Genomic DNA, 17,411 nt, shown 5'->3' with positions numbered 1-17,411 from the left:
CAAATGCCTTCTTAGCCCCCCAAATGAAAGAAAGAGATTCCATCTGGCATTTACTGGTCACCTGCTACAGGCCAAGTGCTCTGTCAGGTTCCTTGAAAATAACATCTCTTTAACTCTCAGAATATACATTTTTCTAATACAGTTTTGACTTCTATTTTAGATTCAGAGGGTACATATGCAGGTTTGTTAGATGGGTATATGGCATATATTGCATGATGCTGAGCTTTGGGGTACAACTGAATCCCTCACTCACTAATCGAGTATAGTATCCAATATTAGTAGTTCCACCTCTGCCCCTCATCCTCCTTTCACCCTCTAGGAGCCCCAGTGTCTATTGTTGTCATATTTATGTTCAAGCGTACTCAGTGTTTAGCTCCCACTTGTAAGTGAGAACATGCAGTATTTGGTTTCTTGTTCCTGTGTTAATTCACTTGGAGTAATTTTCTCCAGGTGCATCCATGTCACTGCAAAGGGCATGATTCCACTCCTTTTTTATAATTGTGTAAGTATTGCTTGGTGTCAGTGTACCACATTTTCTTTATTGAATGCACTGCTGATAGGCACCTATGTTGCTTCCATGTCTTTACTATTGTGAATAGTGCTGTGATTAACATATGAGGGTGTGTATCTTATTGGTAGAAACATTTATTCATATTTTATTTTGGATGTATACTCAGTGATAGGATGGATTGGATTGCTGGGTCGAATGGTAGTTCTGTTTTTAGTTCTTTGAGAAATCTCCAAACTGCTTTCCACAGTGGCTGAACTGATTTATGCTCCCACCAACAATGTATAAGTGTCAGAACAATTCTTTATACCAAACATTGTCTCTGATTATTAAGTTCAGGAAACAGGCAAAGGCAATCATATTGCTCAAAGTTATCAACTAGGAAATACATATCCTGGCTTGAAACCTGTGTTTTATTGACTTAAAACATCGATTTATTCTACAATTCAGGGCAGGATTTCCTCCAAACTCTCATACAATTCTGTCGACCTGCCTTAAAGTGCTTAGCACATTTTCCCTCATTTTATATATGAACACAGGACTTGGCACTTTGCACATGTTATTAAATTTGACTTAGATTTATTTGTATCTGTTTGCTGGAGAACAGGTAAATGTTACATTCAGCAAATGATAAGAGACAAGGACATCTTTTGAATTCATGCCTGTCAGACAGAATAGGTAATAAGAATATTAGAAAAATAAATAAAATGTGACCACTGTAAGAATATATATCTAACAGAATACAATTTTATTTTGCAATATTTCTTGATGCTTGGCTATCTTTAGAGACCTTATTTTCCTTTAAAGGCATAATTTCAAAAATTCCTTAAAAGAGGAATTTACTGCAGGCAAAACAGACAAGGTACCTGTGTATGAATGAATATTCCACTCACCATATAGTTACTGATGGGCTATCTTATTAGTCATTGATAGAGATATTTGCTGGAGCACGTGGCTCATATTGGGCAACAGAACCAATTTAGACTTCTCTTAGAGGGAAAAATTCCCCCTTAGGCACTAAAAGCAGCCCCAGGAGATGAAAATTACAAGCTAATAAGATCATTTATTTTTATGTTTATATTTTCAGCTGAAAGAAACACATTAACCACTAAGGGAAACCTCGAGAGAGAGTGCATAAGAGTGAAAAGGATGGTTTATTCTCTCATCTTGCAAACCAGACCACGAGCCAAACAACTAAGGTGCGACCCAAACTTCACTACAACACTACCCTGGTAATGCAGGGCAGGAGAGGTGCAGAGTAAGAATCTATTTCAAGGGAGTGACACTGGGTCTGACATTCATTGGAAAAATCATGGAATAGCTTCTAGATGCTTCCATATTTGTTCAGTAATTAACAAATGTTCATTAAGAGCAAATGTGGTAGATACCAAGGAGATAAAGATAGAAAGCTAAATCAATCTCCAATCCAGAATTGGAAACTAACAAGATGCTATAATTCATTGCGGTATTATTCACAATAACAAAGATATATAAACAGCTTAAGTGTCCATTCATGGATAAATTAATAAAGAAATGGTGATTTATGTCATTAATATATGTTTCATCATATTATAATTATGATAGTTATGATATATATCAAATATAATGAAATATGTAGCTTAATAAAGAAGGAAATCCTTCCAATTGCGGCAACGTGGATAAACTTGGATGATATTACGCTAAAATTGTCTACTACAGACAGCACTGGAAGGAAGGACCTGGGAAGAAACCCCTGACTTCCCAGATCTCTACTTAGTCTAAGTCTTTTGATATGTTTGCCAGTCTCTACAACATTATTTAGGGAAAATCTCTGGTTGACAGGAATATGGTTGGAAAATCAGATCCTGTGTGTAATGAAGGGTGTTAAGGGCTTCTCAACATTGATTGTCCCTGGCACCACCCCACCCCTAGTTCTACCAACCTCACAGACACCTTCATAAATAGTCTTTCATTAAACTTTACTTAATTACTTTGTTTGAATATGCCATCATTTTCCATAAAAGCATGTATGGATGGGCCAGGCACAGTGGCTCACACCTATAATTCCAGCACTTTGGGAGGCCAAGGCAGGTGGATCACTTCAGGTCAGGAGTTCAAGACCAGCCTGGGCAACATGGTGAAACCATGTCTCTACTAAAAATAGAAGAAAAAAAAAAGAAAAAAGAAAAAGCTAGGTGTGGTGGCGCACGCCTGTAATCCTAGTTACTCGGGAGGCTGAGGTAGAAGAATTGCTTGAACCCAGGAGGTGGAGTTTGTAGTGAGCAGAGATCACCACACTGCACTCCAGCCTGGGCAACAGAGGGAGACTCTGTCTCAAAATAAATAAATAAATAAATATATATATATGAATGAAGTCATGAACACTGCCCCAAATTAATCAACAAAAGAAAACTTTATTACCTTTCTTGTTCCATTTTTTTCTTTGATTTTTCAATGATTTGTTTGCACCCTCCCCCCAAGATGCTAGACATAGCAGGTGCATATGATGCAAATGCATGTGATGCAACTGCATTAAGTAGAAGACATGACTACTTAAGTAGACAGAGGTTACACGGCTAATCTACCTGGGGATCACACGTATAATTGGTCATCAAAATTTCTTTGCATTTCTATCATTGGAACTTAATATATTTGGTACCACATTTGTGGTGACTGGTCAGGCCTGCCTCCCCAGGGATCTGAAAGCACCCAGAGTTATTCAAGGATTCCAGGAGTAGTATTTGTCCTGTGTGGATGTCCCACTAAAATTCACTCAAATTCATGGAAACATGAAGAGCTTCTTCCTGCCAGAAATTAGGTTAGTTATCCAACATACCAAAATCTAAGTCTATTCCTTGTTATTTTCTTTCTTTCTTTCTTTTTTTTTTTTTTTTTCTGAGATGGAGTCTCACTCTGTCGCCCAGGCAGGAGTGCAGTGGCGCAGTCTCAGCTCACTGCAAGCTCTGCCTCCTGGGTTCATGACATTCTCCTGCCTCGGCCTCCCAAGTAGCTGGGACTACAGGCACCCGCCACCACACCCAGCTAATTTTTTGTGTTTTTAGTACAGATGGGGTTTCACTGTGTTAGTCAGGATGGTCTCGATCTCCTGATCTCGTGATCCGCCCGCCTCAGCCTTCCTTGTTATTTTCAAAGATACCATGACTAGAGACTTTTACTGCAATATTATTATATACAGTAGAAGACTTGTGGACCGGAGCCAAAGAATGGGTCCAGGAGTGGCACTAGACATGCCAGGAGACTGGCCCCATGGATGATTGCCTTGAGGAAACTGATCAGACTGACAAGCAGCCAGGGCAGAGCAGAATTCTCCTGTCTCCTTTTGAATAGAATCATCACATTGTTAATACCAAGCCTGGACCACCAGTTTCCACTCAGCTTCTATGTCCAATCGCTGTGTACCATGGACAACCACAACACTAAAGGGGATCTCTGAAAAATCTAAGAGATTAGTCAAACAAGATCCCACACCTATCATGGAAATTGAACTGCACAAGATATAAATTACCCGGTGGAAAGAGCAGAGGATCCTTGAGTCGTGACCTATAACAGAGGTGTCTGTTACCTATAATCTATGTTATAGATAACGACTCAAGTATCTATTGGTGATAGGTGCTTGGTATAGACAGATCTGGTTGTAAGTTCTGGTTCTTCCTCTGTTACAGAGCAGCTGCATGATTTTGAGAAATACATGTATGTGTTTGTTTACACACACAGAGGTATATACATACAAATACATACACGAGAATGTATAAAGAGTGATTAGAATTGGGTTAAGAAATTATTCAGTACTCAATAATTGGCAATTATTATTTTAGCAGCATTCCTTAATATTGCTAATTGAGAGCAAAACATATACTTTTTAAAATTGGTAACATTTTCCCATTTCACTTATAACGTTGTACAAGCCTAAACTTACATTCCATCAATCTTAAATGTCATTTTTCTCAAATCATACCGCTATGAGAGAGAATTTCTCAAATGCATCTCTCCTAGGAGATGCCTATTGTTTTCTACAGACACATTACATTCATTTTATTTTCTAAGATTTTGGCCAACAGGAAAACATCGAAAAAGTTCACTTAATATATAGGTTTAGAGATCTGCTTATCTAGGAAACATTTTAATCATTATCTTGTTTTGTTTCTACCTGGTTCTGAAGAAGACAAGGACTGGATATTTACAATATAAAAATATATCTTTAGTCCATTCAAATCACATGAGTATAGAACTGAATCAATGGTGCTGGATGATAACACTTGTTGCCATCACTCAGAATATCTGAAGAGGATGGAACAATTTCAATTCATGCTTTGAAAGGCTGAAACATTTCCACATACTTTACTGAGGGCTTAGGATATCCCACTCAGCCAAGACCAAATAAAACGATAATTGAATGGATAAACCATCTATAAAATATTTTCTATATCTATATAGGAGAAGTTAATAGAAGAGATAAAAATGAAAGAAAAAGTACAGAGTTTCATAGCAGTTAAAATAAATGAAGATAAAGACATGTAATAAACACACAGTATTTACACTTCCATCATTGATAATAGGTTTATATTTAAAAGTAAATACATTGAAATTATCTCCAGATTGACACATACTCTACTGAAACACCTCCATAACTTGTAATCAGTCTTGACTTTTACTTTGGAAATACTATAATAAATAAGTCGTAGTTGTATCTCTTGTATCTCAATAATACAAGTTTGGCTAAACTAGAATCCCCTTTGTGTTTTTTTGTATTACAATGATTATATTGGTGTCAATCAGAACTAGGATCCAAGTTGGTCTTGTATAAAGAAAATTATAGGGTATTTCCCGTTAGCATGCAGAAATGAGATAGGGTGAGATAGGGCCTACATTGGGCTGTTTTTTTTTTGTTTTTTTTGTTTTTTTTGTTTTTTTTTTTTTGAGACAGAGCACCCAGGCTGGAGTGCAGTGGGGCAATCTCCACTCACTGCAACCTCCACCTCCTGGGCTCAAGCGATTCTTGTGCCTCAACCTTCTGAGTAGCTGGAATTACAGGCATGTGCCACCATGCTTTTTGCAGTTTTAGTAGAGACATTATTTTGCCATGTTGGCCATGCTGACCTCGAACTCGTGACATCAAGTGATCCGCCTGCCTCGGCCTCCCAAGGTGCTGGGATTACACGCATGAGTCAACATGCCCGGCCTGGGTGTTCTTTTTTGAATAAATATTTTAACTTTGATTTTAGGTTCAGGAGTACATGTGCAGGTTTCTTATATAGGTGAACTCATGACTCGACAGTTCGTTGTACAGATTAATTTGTCACCTGGGTACCCAACATATTTTTTTTTTCCTGAACCTTTCGCTCCTCCCACCCACTTCCCTCAAGTGGGCCCTAGTGCCTGTTGTTCCCCTCTTTCTGTCCATGTGTTCTCATTATTTAGCTTCCACTTAGAAGTAAGAACATGTGATATTTGGTTTTCTCTTCCTGCATGAGTTTGCTAAGGATAATGGCCTCCAGTTCCATCCACGTTCCTGCAAAGGACATGATTTTCTTCTTTTTTACAACTGCATAGTATTCCTTCATTTTAAAACTCTTAATGACACAGCTTTTGACACATATGCCAATAGTTTACTTTTTTGGGGGTCTTTCCATTCCAGTGAGAGCAAAAGAGAGCCATTCACGTAGGGGTCCACAAATGTGGGACATGTTAGCAACTGGCAGTGTAAACAGTTCACTTTCACGTATCATAAAGTTACAGAGGAGCTCTGTGCCATTGGGGGAATAAACTGAGTCTATGCTGTGATGATTACTTTACTTCCCAAGATATGAGTGATGGGTGTGATTTGAATAAAGTGACGCTATGTTTTATTTCTCAAGAAACTGAAAATGAAATAACTTTTCTATCAGTATCTCTGGATTTAAAGGGATATTTTCTTAATTTTATATCATAATGGTAAACAGGATTTATCAAGTATAACTTTTACTGTTAATAATGGAGAAATAGGAAAGAATATCATGTTTGTAGTTCTGTGCATACTGCTAATTAGTATAATAAATGTCATACAGAATTTATCTCAAGTATTCTTTGTAATAACTCTGTGGGGTAGGAATTAATTTATAAGCATGGAATTTAGTTAACTTCTCCAAATCTTCAGAGTTTCTCTAATGTCTTTCCTATCATTTAAATTGCATTTCCATAAGCAAACCAGAGCCAAAATTTACTTCCCCTATGTGACCCTTTTCCAGAATGAGAGAGGGGGAGAAAACAGAAAATCATCTTTGTGGTTTTATGTGGGATCAGTTAGATTTGGAATAATAGTGCCTGGAATGTGGCAACATATATAATTCAAGTTCAATATTTGTGAGTTGCTATTAGTAGCAATATTGTGGAACTTCATTACAGCAGAATTTCATTTACTTGTTTGAATCTCATAATTGACTCACATGGAATCCCTGAAAACACAGAATCTTTAAATAATATTCATACTCAAAAAAGTAAAAATATGGAGGGGTATGTGCCCAGGCTAAGGTCCTGTCTTCTTTGCATAGTAGGTGCTTTATGGATGGTTTTGTTATTATACAACAGTGAAAAATCATATGTGGTACACCAGAAAGAAAAAGACAGTGTTTGATCCACAAAGACTTCCTACTCAAACAGAAGAAATTCACTATCCTTAAAAGAGTAAGGAAAGCATCTGGGGCACGATGGCTCACATCTGTAATCTTTGCACTTTGGGAGGCCAAGTTGGGCGGATCACTTGAGGTCAAGAGTTTGAGACCAGCCTGGCCAACATGGTGAAACCCCGTCTCTACTAAAAATGCAAAAATTAGCCGGGTTTGGTGGCGGCACCTGTAGTCTCACCTACTCTGGAGGCTGAGGGAGGAGAATCACTTGAACCTGGGAGGCGGAGGTTGCCGTGACCAAGATGGCTCCACTGCCCTCCAGCCTGAGCAACAGGGCAAGACTCTGTCTCAAAAAGAAAAAAAGAATAAGAAAAGCATGGCTTTTCCCCTACCATGCAGTTCACTTTTGCTTTTAAAGCAAATACTATGAACCATCTTGAAAACTGGTCCTTGTTTTTAATGCTTGCTGTTTGTTGAAAGTTTAAATCTGTGTATCTTTTTAAAAACTAGGATTTGCTACCTGAGATCAAGTCAGATAAGGTAACCTCAGGTAGAACATCGTTCACAGAGCTCCCCCTCAAAACATCGTGGTAATAGTCCTCTGCTTTCTGGAGGGAAACGTTCCTGCATATGATGCACTAAAAACTCTAGATGAAGAAGCGTGGTAGAAATGTCTGTTTTACCACATACTTTTTGTTTGGAAAATAAATAGGAGCATCAAATTTTCTATTCCAAGGCAAGAAATATAGATATTGTAATGTTCTATAAGAAGCTGGAAATTGCAGGCCGGGCGTGGTGGGTCACGCCTGTAATCCCAGCATTTTGGGAGGCCGAGGCGGGTGGATCATCTGAGATCAGGAGTGCAAGACCAGCCTGGCCAATATGGCGAAACCCTGTCTCAACTAAAAATACAAAAATTAGCTGGGCGTGGTGGCAGGCGCCTGTAATCCCAGCTACTCGGGGGGCCAAGGTAGGAGAATTGCTTGAACCCGGGAGGCGGAGGTTGCAGTGAGCCGAGATCAGGCCATCGCACTCCAGCCTGGGGGACGAGAGCGAGACTTGGTCTCAAAAAAAAAAAAAAAAAAAGGTTGGAAATTGCTCAGAGGCTACATATCAACTTGCACTCCATATGCGCAGGAATCTTACTCCTATGGAGTAAGACAAGGAAAAGATTTACAGGCACAACCATGCCCGGCTGCTTTTCGTATTTTTAGTAGAGACGGGGATTCACCATGTTGGTCAGGCTGGTCTGGAACTCCTGACCTTAGGTGATACACCTGCCTCGGCCTCCCAAAGTGCTGAGATTACAGGCATGAGCCACCGTGCCATATTACTTTACTTCTAATCACATGGTAAAAGATTTTTCTTACTCCATGGAAGATCCATACTTCCTGAACCTTGGGCAGATTCCACTTTCCAGATAGGTCTCTTCCCAATCCAGAATGTAAAATCAGAAAATAAAGCCAATTAAAAATGAATGAACACAAACACAGCCATCTCATGAACCTATGAAAACATATTCGTATGGTCATGAAGACTAAGTGGCTAAGGGACTGCTGCTGACTTTTTTAAACTATAGGAATAAGATAAAAACACACAGATCAGTTCGATTATAGAAAAGTGAGATACTGGATTCACTTTAACTCTTGTCTTAGGTAGGGAAAGTGTCACCATGTCACAGTCCAGCCTAGTGGTGTGCATGTGTGTGTGTATGTGTAAGTGTGATCTACTGAGGTATAATTTGTATGCAAATGTAATTCAGACACATTTAGTATACAGTTGTATAGACTAATGTACTTTTCATAGTTGCACATGCTGATGTAACCAACAACTCCATCAAGATAACGAACGATTCAATTGCTGTAGAAAATTTATTCATTCTTTCTCATCCTCACCCCTCAAACCAGGGAAACATTGATCTGATTTCCATCAATATAGATTGCTTTTGCCTGCTCCGGAATTTATATAAATGTAGCCATACAATTTGGAATCTTGTGTGCAGTTTCTTTTGATCAAAGGCATAGTTATTTATGAGATTAATCCAGTGAGTAGTTTTTCTTAGTTCTGCTGAGTAACATCAGTTCAATGGATATACCACAGTTTGTTTATCCATTCACTTTTAATGGACATTTGGGTTTTTATTAGTTTGGACTGTTAAACATGTACCTGTTATTTACATTTACATGCAAGGTTTTTATGAATTCATGCTTTCATGTCATTTGGGTAAATACCTAGAAGACATACTACTATGTTTAATGTATGTTTAACTTCACGAAAACCTGTCGAAAATGTTTTCAAAAGTGGTCACACTATTTTACACACCTTCCACAGCACATGATATTGCAGTTGGAACATACTGTCTAGAATTGGTATTCCATATCTACTTTAATGGTGGCCAGTTTAGCAAGCATGAAATGGTATCCCATTGGGTTTTAATTTGCACTTCCTAGATGACTAATGTTATTAAACATCCTTTTATGTAATATTTACCATTTGCATATCTTCTTTAATGAAGTGTTTGTTTAATACTTTTGCTCATTTTAAAATTACTTTATGTTTTTTCCATTTATTTCTACATTCAGGGCTTAAGTATTTTTTCAGATATATGTGCTAAGAATGTTTGTCACCTAGTACTTAGTCTTTTCATTTTTAGATGGCACATCTTTTTAAACATAGAAGATTTTACTTTTGGTCAAGCTGAACTTAATTTTTTAATATTATATAATTTTTGTGTAGCATATTAGAAATATTTGTCCAAACAAAGGTTGAAAATTTTTTCTCCTATTTTTTTTTTTGGCATGTGAGTTCAGTTGTATATATGATATATGGTAGAAGTCAATTAAAGCCAATTTTATATAGTTAGAAATATTCAATTTTTTCAATATAATTTGTTGAAATTGCTAGTATTTTCTACTAAATTAGTCACCCAACTAAACAACAATTAACTATATATTGGATGTCTATTTCTGGACTCTATTCCGTTTCAATTATTTACATGTCAGTTCTTATATTGATATTATTCTATATTGATCATTAATAATTTACAATAAGTCTTTAAGTCAGATGGTGTCAATCCTTGGGCTTTTTATACTATTACAAAGTTATTTTGACTATTTGAAGTCCTTTGTGTTTCCATATGAATTTCACAGTCCACTTTGTAATTCCTACAAAAATTCCTGTTGAGATGTCAATTAGTATTGAGCTGAATTTATAGATCAATATTGAGAAAATGTACTCAAGTCTTTTAATCTATGAACATGGCATACATTTGTATTTATTTAGATTGTATTTATTTCTGTAAGTAATGATTTATGTCTTTTTATTGTACTGGTCATGCACATATGTTGTTAAATTTATCTCTAAGTATTTCATATTTGAATAATATATGAATGTTATTTTGAAAAGTTTGCTTCTAATATAAAGAAATAAAATTCACTCTTGAATATTTATTTTATGTCCTGTGACCACGCTAAATTCATTTGCTTGTTTCAGGATTTTTTTTTAAATCCCAAGGATTTTCTATTAAAGAATTGTTTTGGAGTTATCAAGAATAGAAGCTGAGAGTTTTGTCTTTTCAATCTTTAAGCCTTTAACAGTAATAATAGTAATCATCTTTATTTTAAATGATGATAATATTATTATTATTATTACTTTATTGCATAGATAGGTTAAGAGTAGATAGTATTTCTTTCTTTCTTTCTCTTTTTTCTTTTTTTTTTTGAGACCTTCACCTCCCAGGTTCAAGCAATTCTCCTGTCTCAGCCTTCCAAGTAGCTGGGATTACAGGTGCCACCACACCCAGCTAATCTTGTATTTTTAGCAGAGAAGGGGATTCGCCATGTTGGTCAGGCTGGTCTCAAACTCCTGACCTTAGGTGATCCACCTAGCTTGGCCTCCCAAAGTGCTGGGATTACAGGCATGAGGCACTGCACCCTGCCATATTACTTTATTTCTAATCACATGGGAAATAATTCATTTACCCTTAAGAATGGTGTTAGGTGTAGACTTATTTTTAATGACCTTGTTCAGGTTTAGAAAGTTTCTTTATCTAGTTTGCTGATATTTTTGATAGTGTATGCATACTGAATTTTGTCAAGAGTTTATTTTTTTAGTATTATTTAATTGATCAAAAGTAACATTTTTCCTCTATTCTGAGAATACAGTACATTTTATTGCTGTCTTTTTGAATATTAGAAAAATTTTGTTATTTTTGATGTAAGTTTCACTAAAAGTCATGGTTCATTTTATATATCTAGATATCTACATGTAGATATTTATTTATTTATTTATAGATTTTAAGAACTAATTTTTTTTAGATTTTACATACAGCTTCTTAAAGAATAGTGGTTTTAATTTTTCTTTTTTTGTATTGTTATTGTCAGACTCGGCGTGTAAGGGTGATGCTGGCCTCATAAAATAGTTGGGAAGTGTCTATCCCTACTTTCTGGAAAGTTTTGAGTAAACTGATATTTTATTCTTCTTTGTTTAAAACATTCAAATTCATTTATATTTATTTGTTGGTAATTTTGTTAAAAACAACTTTGATTTACATAATGAATTTAGGATATTCAGAGCTTTTATTTCTTCTGCCATCAATTTTAGTAATTTGTGTTTAAGGAATTTCTCCTTCCATCTGCTCTGTAGAATGTATTAGCATAGAGTGGTTATAACATTTCTTAACTATTCTTTGACATTGTAGAATAAGTACTGATATTTTTACTTTTATTCTAGTTATTTGTAAGCTGTTCTGTGTTTTTCTTTCTGTATGTTAATTAATTTTATATATCTTTTTTAAAAATCTAGTTTTTTAAATAATTTTTTTTTAAATTTTGTGCTTTCTATAGCATTGTTTTTTGCTATGCATTACTTCTATTGTGCTACTTCAGAAATTGCTACAGGTTCTTTTGACTTTGAAGTTAAGGTGAAAGTATAGGTTATTGCTTTGAAGCATTTGTCTTTTCTAATGCAGACATTTTAAAGCTGTGACTACTATATCTACCACTTAGAGATTTTGATATGCTTGTTTTTTCCTTTTCTTTTAATTTAAAATATTCCACATTTCCACTGAAATTTTCTGTTTGACTCATGAATCATGATCACTGAAATTTTCTGTTTGACTCATGGATCATTTAAAAACTTTTACTTGATTGGCAAGTGTGTGAAGATTTGATAACTATTTTTATGTTATTGATTATTAATTTACTTTTTCAGAAAGTATTTTCTAAGTTTTCAAACTTAAAATGTATGGAGATTTGTTTTATTGTCAGGCATAGGGTCTCTATTGAAGAACATTCAATGGGCTCTTGAAAAGCATGTGAATTTTGTGGAATTTGATTGGGATGTTCTATACATGACAATTACATCTAGTGGGTTGATAATGTTGTTTAGTTCTTTTATATACTTCTTAATTTTTTTTGTCAATTAATTGCATTAATTGTTGAAACAAGGATGTTAACATATCTGGCGATCTTTGATGATTTATCTATTTATTACTTTAGTTCTGAGAGTTCAGCAAATGAATGTTGATTACCTTTTTTCTGGTGAAGAGCTATTTAGAAACGGCTTGTCTTCCTGGTGCATTGCTTCCTGTATCACTATGTAATTTTTATCTTTTTCTCCCTTAATACTTTTTGCATTAAGTCTACTTTGGTTTTGACTAATGTAGCCATGCCAGGTTATTTTTTATGCTTACTATATTTGCATGATATGTTTTTTGCACGCTGTTACTTGAAATTCATCTGTTATTTAAGGATAAAATGCATCTCTTGTAGACAGAAAGAGTTAGATCTTGCCCTTTTTTTTTCAGGTGACAATCTTTGCTTTTATTTAAGGCATTTAGTACACTTACTTTATTAATTAAATCATTGATATGTCTGATTTTAACCCAACCAAATACTTTCAAATTGTCCCTTCTTCGTTGTTCTTCTGTTGCTTCCTTAATGAATTGCTTGGATTCATAAAAAATGTTTTAGTGACCATTTTATTTCCTCTATTGATTTCTTAGCTAGGCTTAGCAATAATGCAGTTTTAACTCTTTAGACTCTATTGTACCTTCTGATGCTTTAGACTTGATCTTGATACTTCCCACATCACAAATGTAATTACCTTATAAGAGTATAATTTACCGATTCAAGACTCCCTTCTCCTCTATGCAATAGTTGCTTATCATTAAAAACCCTAACTGACATTGTTATGCTTTTTGCTTTAAGTGAACAATTTTCTTTTAACTGAATTATAAGAAGAGAAAACAATATAGTAAACCTAAAGGTTTACCGCTTTTGTTAAGTAAATTATGAGAAAAGAAAACAATATAATATTTTAGGTTTATCCACTTTTGTTACAATGATCAGATTTAATAAAAAACAAACAAACAAATAAACAAAAACATGGCAGTGCAGTGGCTCATGCCTGTAATCCTAGCACTTTGGGAGGCCGAGGCGGGCAGATCACCTGAGGTCAGGAGTTCAAGACCAGCATGGCCAACATGGCAAAACACTGTCTCAACTAAAAAGTTGGTTTTTTGAAACGATAAACAACATTGATAAAGCACTAGATAGACAAATCAAAAAAAAAAAAAGAGAGAAAAATCCAAATAAAATCAAAAATGAAAAAGAAAACATTACGACTGACACCACAGAAACACAGGTCATCAAAGCTACTATGAACAATTATAAACCAAAAAACTGGAAAATATAGAGAAAGTGGATGAATTCCTGGACACATACATTCTACACAGATTGAATCAGGAAAAAATAAAACTTGAATAGATGAATACGAAGTAATTAGGTCGACTCAATAATAAAATGTCTTACAACAAAGAAAAGTCCAGGACTAGGCAGCTTCCCTGCTGAATTCTATCAAATTTACAAAGAACTAACACCAATTCTTCTCAAACTATTCCAAAAAATTGAAGAGGAGGAATTTCTCCATAACTTGTTCTATGAGGCCAGTAATACCCTGATACCAAAATCAGACAAAGACACAACAACAACAACAAAAGAAACTACAGACCAATATTCTTAATGAACATAGATGCAAAAATCCTCAGTAGAATATTAGCAAACCAAACTTAATAGCACATCAAAAAGATAATACACCATGATCATGTGCAATTCCAGGGATAGATCAACAAATGCAAATTAATAAATGTGATATATCACATTAACAGAATGATAAACAGAAACCCTATGATCATTTTGATAGACACAGAAAAGCAAGTGATCAAATTCAGTGTTTCCGTATAACAGAAATTTTCAATAAACTATGCATAGAAGGAACATACCTCAACATAATAAAGGCTAATATACTGAATGGGAAAGATGAAAGCGTTTCCTCTAAGTATTGGCACAAGACAAGGATGCTTCCTTTCACCACTACTATTCAATGTAATACTGGAAGTCCTAGTCAGAACAATCAGGCAAGGGAAAAAAATAAAACACATCCAAATTAGAAAAGAGAAAGTCAAATTACCCCTCTTTCCTAATGATATAATCCTACATGTAGAAAAACCTAAAGACACTACCAAAGCATTCTTAGATTTGATAAATAAATTCAGTAAAGTTACAGGATACAAAATCAACATACAAAAATCAGTAGTGTTTCTATAATCCTATAATGAATTAGCTGAGAAAGAAATCCACAAGGAAATCCCATTTGCAATAGCTATAAACAAATACTTAGGTATAAATTTCACCAAAGTGGTGAAAGAGTTCTACAAGGAAATGGACAAAAGACTGATGGAAGAAATTGTAAAGAACATGAAAAATGGAAATACTTCTCATGCTCATTAATATCTTTAAAATGGCCATACTGCCCAAAGCAATCTATAGATTCAATGCAATCCATATCAAAATGCCAATGCAGTTTTTCAAAGAAATAGAAAAAATAAATCCAAAAATTTACGTGAAACCAAAAAAGCCCTAATAGGCAAAGCAATCTTAAGCAAAAAGAGCAAAACTGGAGGCATCACACTCCCTGTCTTTGAAAGATATTACAAGGCTATAGTAACCAAATAGTATAGTAGTGCTATAAAAACAGAGACCTACACGAATGAAAAAGAATAGATAACCCAGAAATAAATTGATGTGTTTATAGCCAATAGACTTTTGACAAAAGTGTCAAGAACCTACACTAGGGAAAGGACACACTCTTCAATAAATGGTGCCGGGAAAATTGGATAACTATATGCAGAAGAATGAAACTGGACCCCTATTGCTCATTATATACAGAAATCAAGTGAAGATGGAATAAAGACTTAAATGTAAGAACTAAAACTATAAAACAAGAAGAAGACACAGGGAAACACTTTAGGACATTAGTTTAGGTAGAGATTTAATGACTAATGCCTCACAAGCATAAGAAACAAAAACAAAAATAGGTAAATAGAAGTATATTAAACTAAAATGTTCTGCACAGCAATGAAAAAAAATTAACAGAATGAAGAATCAACCTATTGAATAGGACAAAATATTTGCAAACTGTTCACCTCGTAAAAGACTAATATCCAGAATATACAAGAAACTCAACTGTAAAACAACAACAACAACAACAACAAACCCTAAATAATCCCATTAAAAAGTGGGCAAGGGGCATGAATAAATGTTTTGCAAAAGAAAACATACAAATTACTAACAAGCATATGAAAAAATGTTCAACATTACTAATGATCAGAGAAATTCAAATTAAAACCACAGTGAAATGACATTTTACACCAGTCACAATGGTAATTATTAAAAAGACAAGAAATATCAGATGTTGGCAAGCGTATGGAGAAAAGGTAAGTCTTATACACTTTTGATAGGGATGTAAATTAATAAAATCTTTATTGAAAACAGTAAGGAGATTTCTCAAAGAGCTACAAATAGAATTATCATTTGATCCAGCAATGCTATGCTGGGTATCTACCCAAGGAAAAAATAAATCATGTTAGCAAAATGCTACCTGCACTCACGTTTATCACAAAACTACTTACAATAACAAAGATAGAATCAACCAACTGACCATCCATAGAAAAATGGATTAAAAAACTGTGAGATGTATACAAAATGAAGTACTATTCAGGCATAAAAAATGAAATCAAGTCATTTGTAGCAACATAAAGAGAAGTGGAGACAATGATCTTAAGTATAACAACTTTGGCACAGAAGGACAAATGCCACCTGTTCTCATAAGTGAGAGCTAATATTTTGTACACACAGATGTAAAGTTTGGAATGACAGACAATGAAAACTCAGAAGAGTGGGTAGGAGGGGGACAGATGATGAGAAATCACTTAATGGGTACAACGTACATTATTCTGGTGATGGATAGCCTAAAAGCCCTGACTTCATCATTATGAAATGTATGCATGTAAAAAAAATTAAACTTGTACCCCATAAATATACATTTATGTATATTATTCTAATTTTAAACAAATGAATAAAATACATGAACAGTCTTTTCTCAAAAGAAGACATACAAATGACAAAAATGTTCAACATCACTAATCATCACGGAAATGCAAATCAAAACCACAATGAGATATTATCTTACCCTAGTTAGAATGGCTATAATTAAAAAGGCAAAAAGAAACAGGTGCTGGTGAAGGTAGGATAAATAAGAATTCTTATACATTGTTGGTGGTAATGTAAATTAGTTCAATCACTGTGAAAAGGATTTTGATTTCTGAAAAAATAAATCTAAAAATAGATATACCATAGATCCAGCAAGCCCACTATTGGGTATTCACCTAAAGGAAAACAAATTGATGTATCAAAGAAACATCCACACTCCCATGTGTACTGTGGCACTATTCACAATAGGAAATATATGGAAACAACCTAAATGTCCATCAGTGGACAAATGAATAAAGAAAATGTGACACACACACACACAGACACACACACACATTACCATACAGGAATACACACACATGAGAATACTATTCAGCCATAAAAAAGAAGGAAATCATGTCATTTGCCACAACATGAATGAATCTAGAGTTAAGTGAAGTAAACCAGGCACATAAGGTCAAATATTCCATGTTTTCACTCATATGTGGGAGCTAACCAAGTTGATCTCATGAAGGTAGAGTGTAGAATGGTTAATATCAGATCCTGGGAAGGGTATTTATTTGTACAGAATGACTAAAGAGAGGTTGGTTGATGGGTACAAACATACAGTTAGATAGAAGGAATATGTTATAATGCTCGATAGCAGAGTAGGGTGACAGAGTTAACAACAATTTATTGTATATTCAAAATAGGTAGAAGACAGGACTTGAAATGTTCTCACAAACTGATAAATACTAGAGGTGATGGACA

Source organism: Macaca fascicularis, chromosome 20 (assembly GCF_037993035.2).
Source record: "Macaca fascicularis isolate 582-1 chromosome 20, T2T-MFA8v1.1".
NCBI lineage: Eukaryota > Metazoa > Chordata > Mammalia > Primates > Cercopithecidae > Macaca > Macaca fascicularis.
This window is presented reverse-complemented; position numbering follows the sequence as displayed.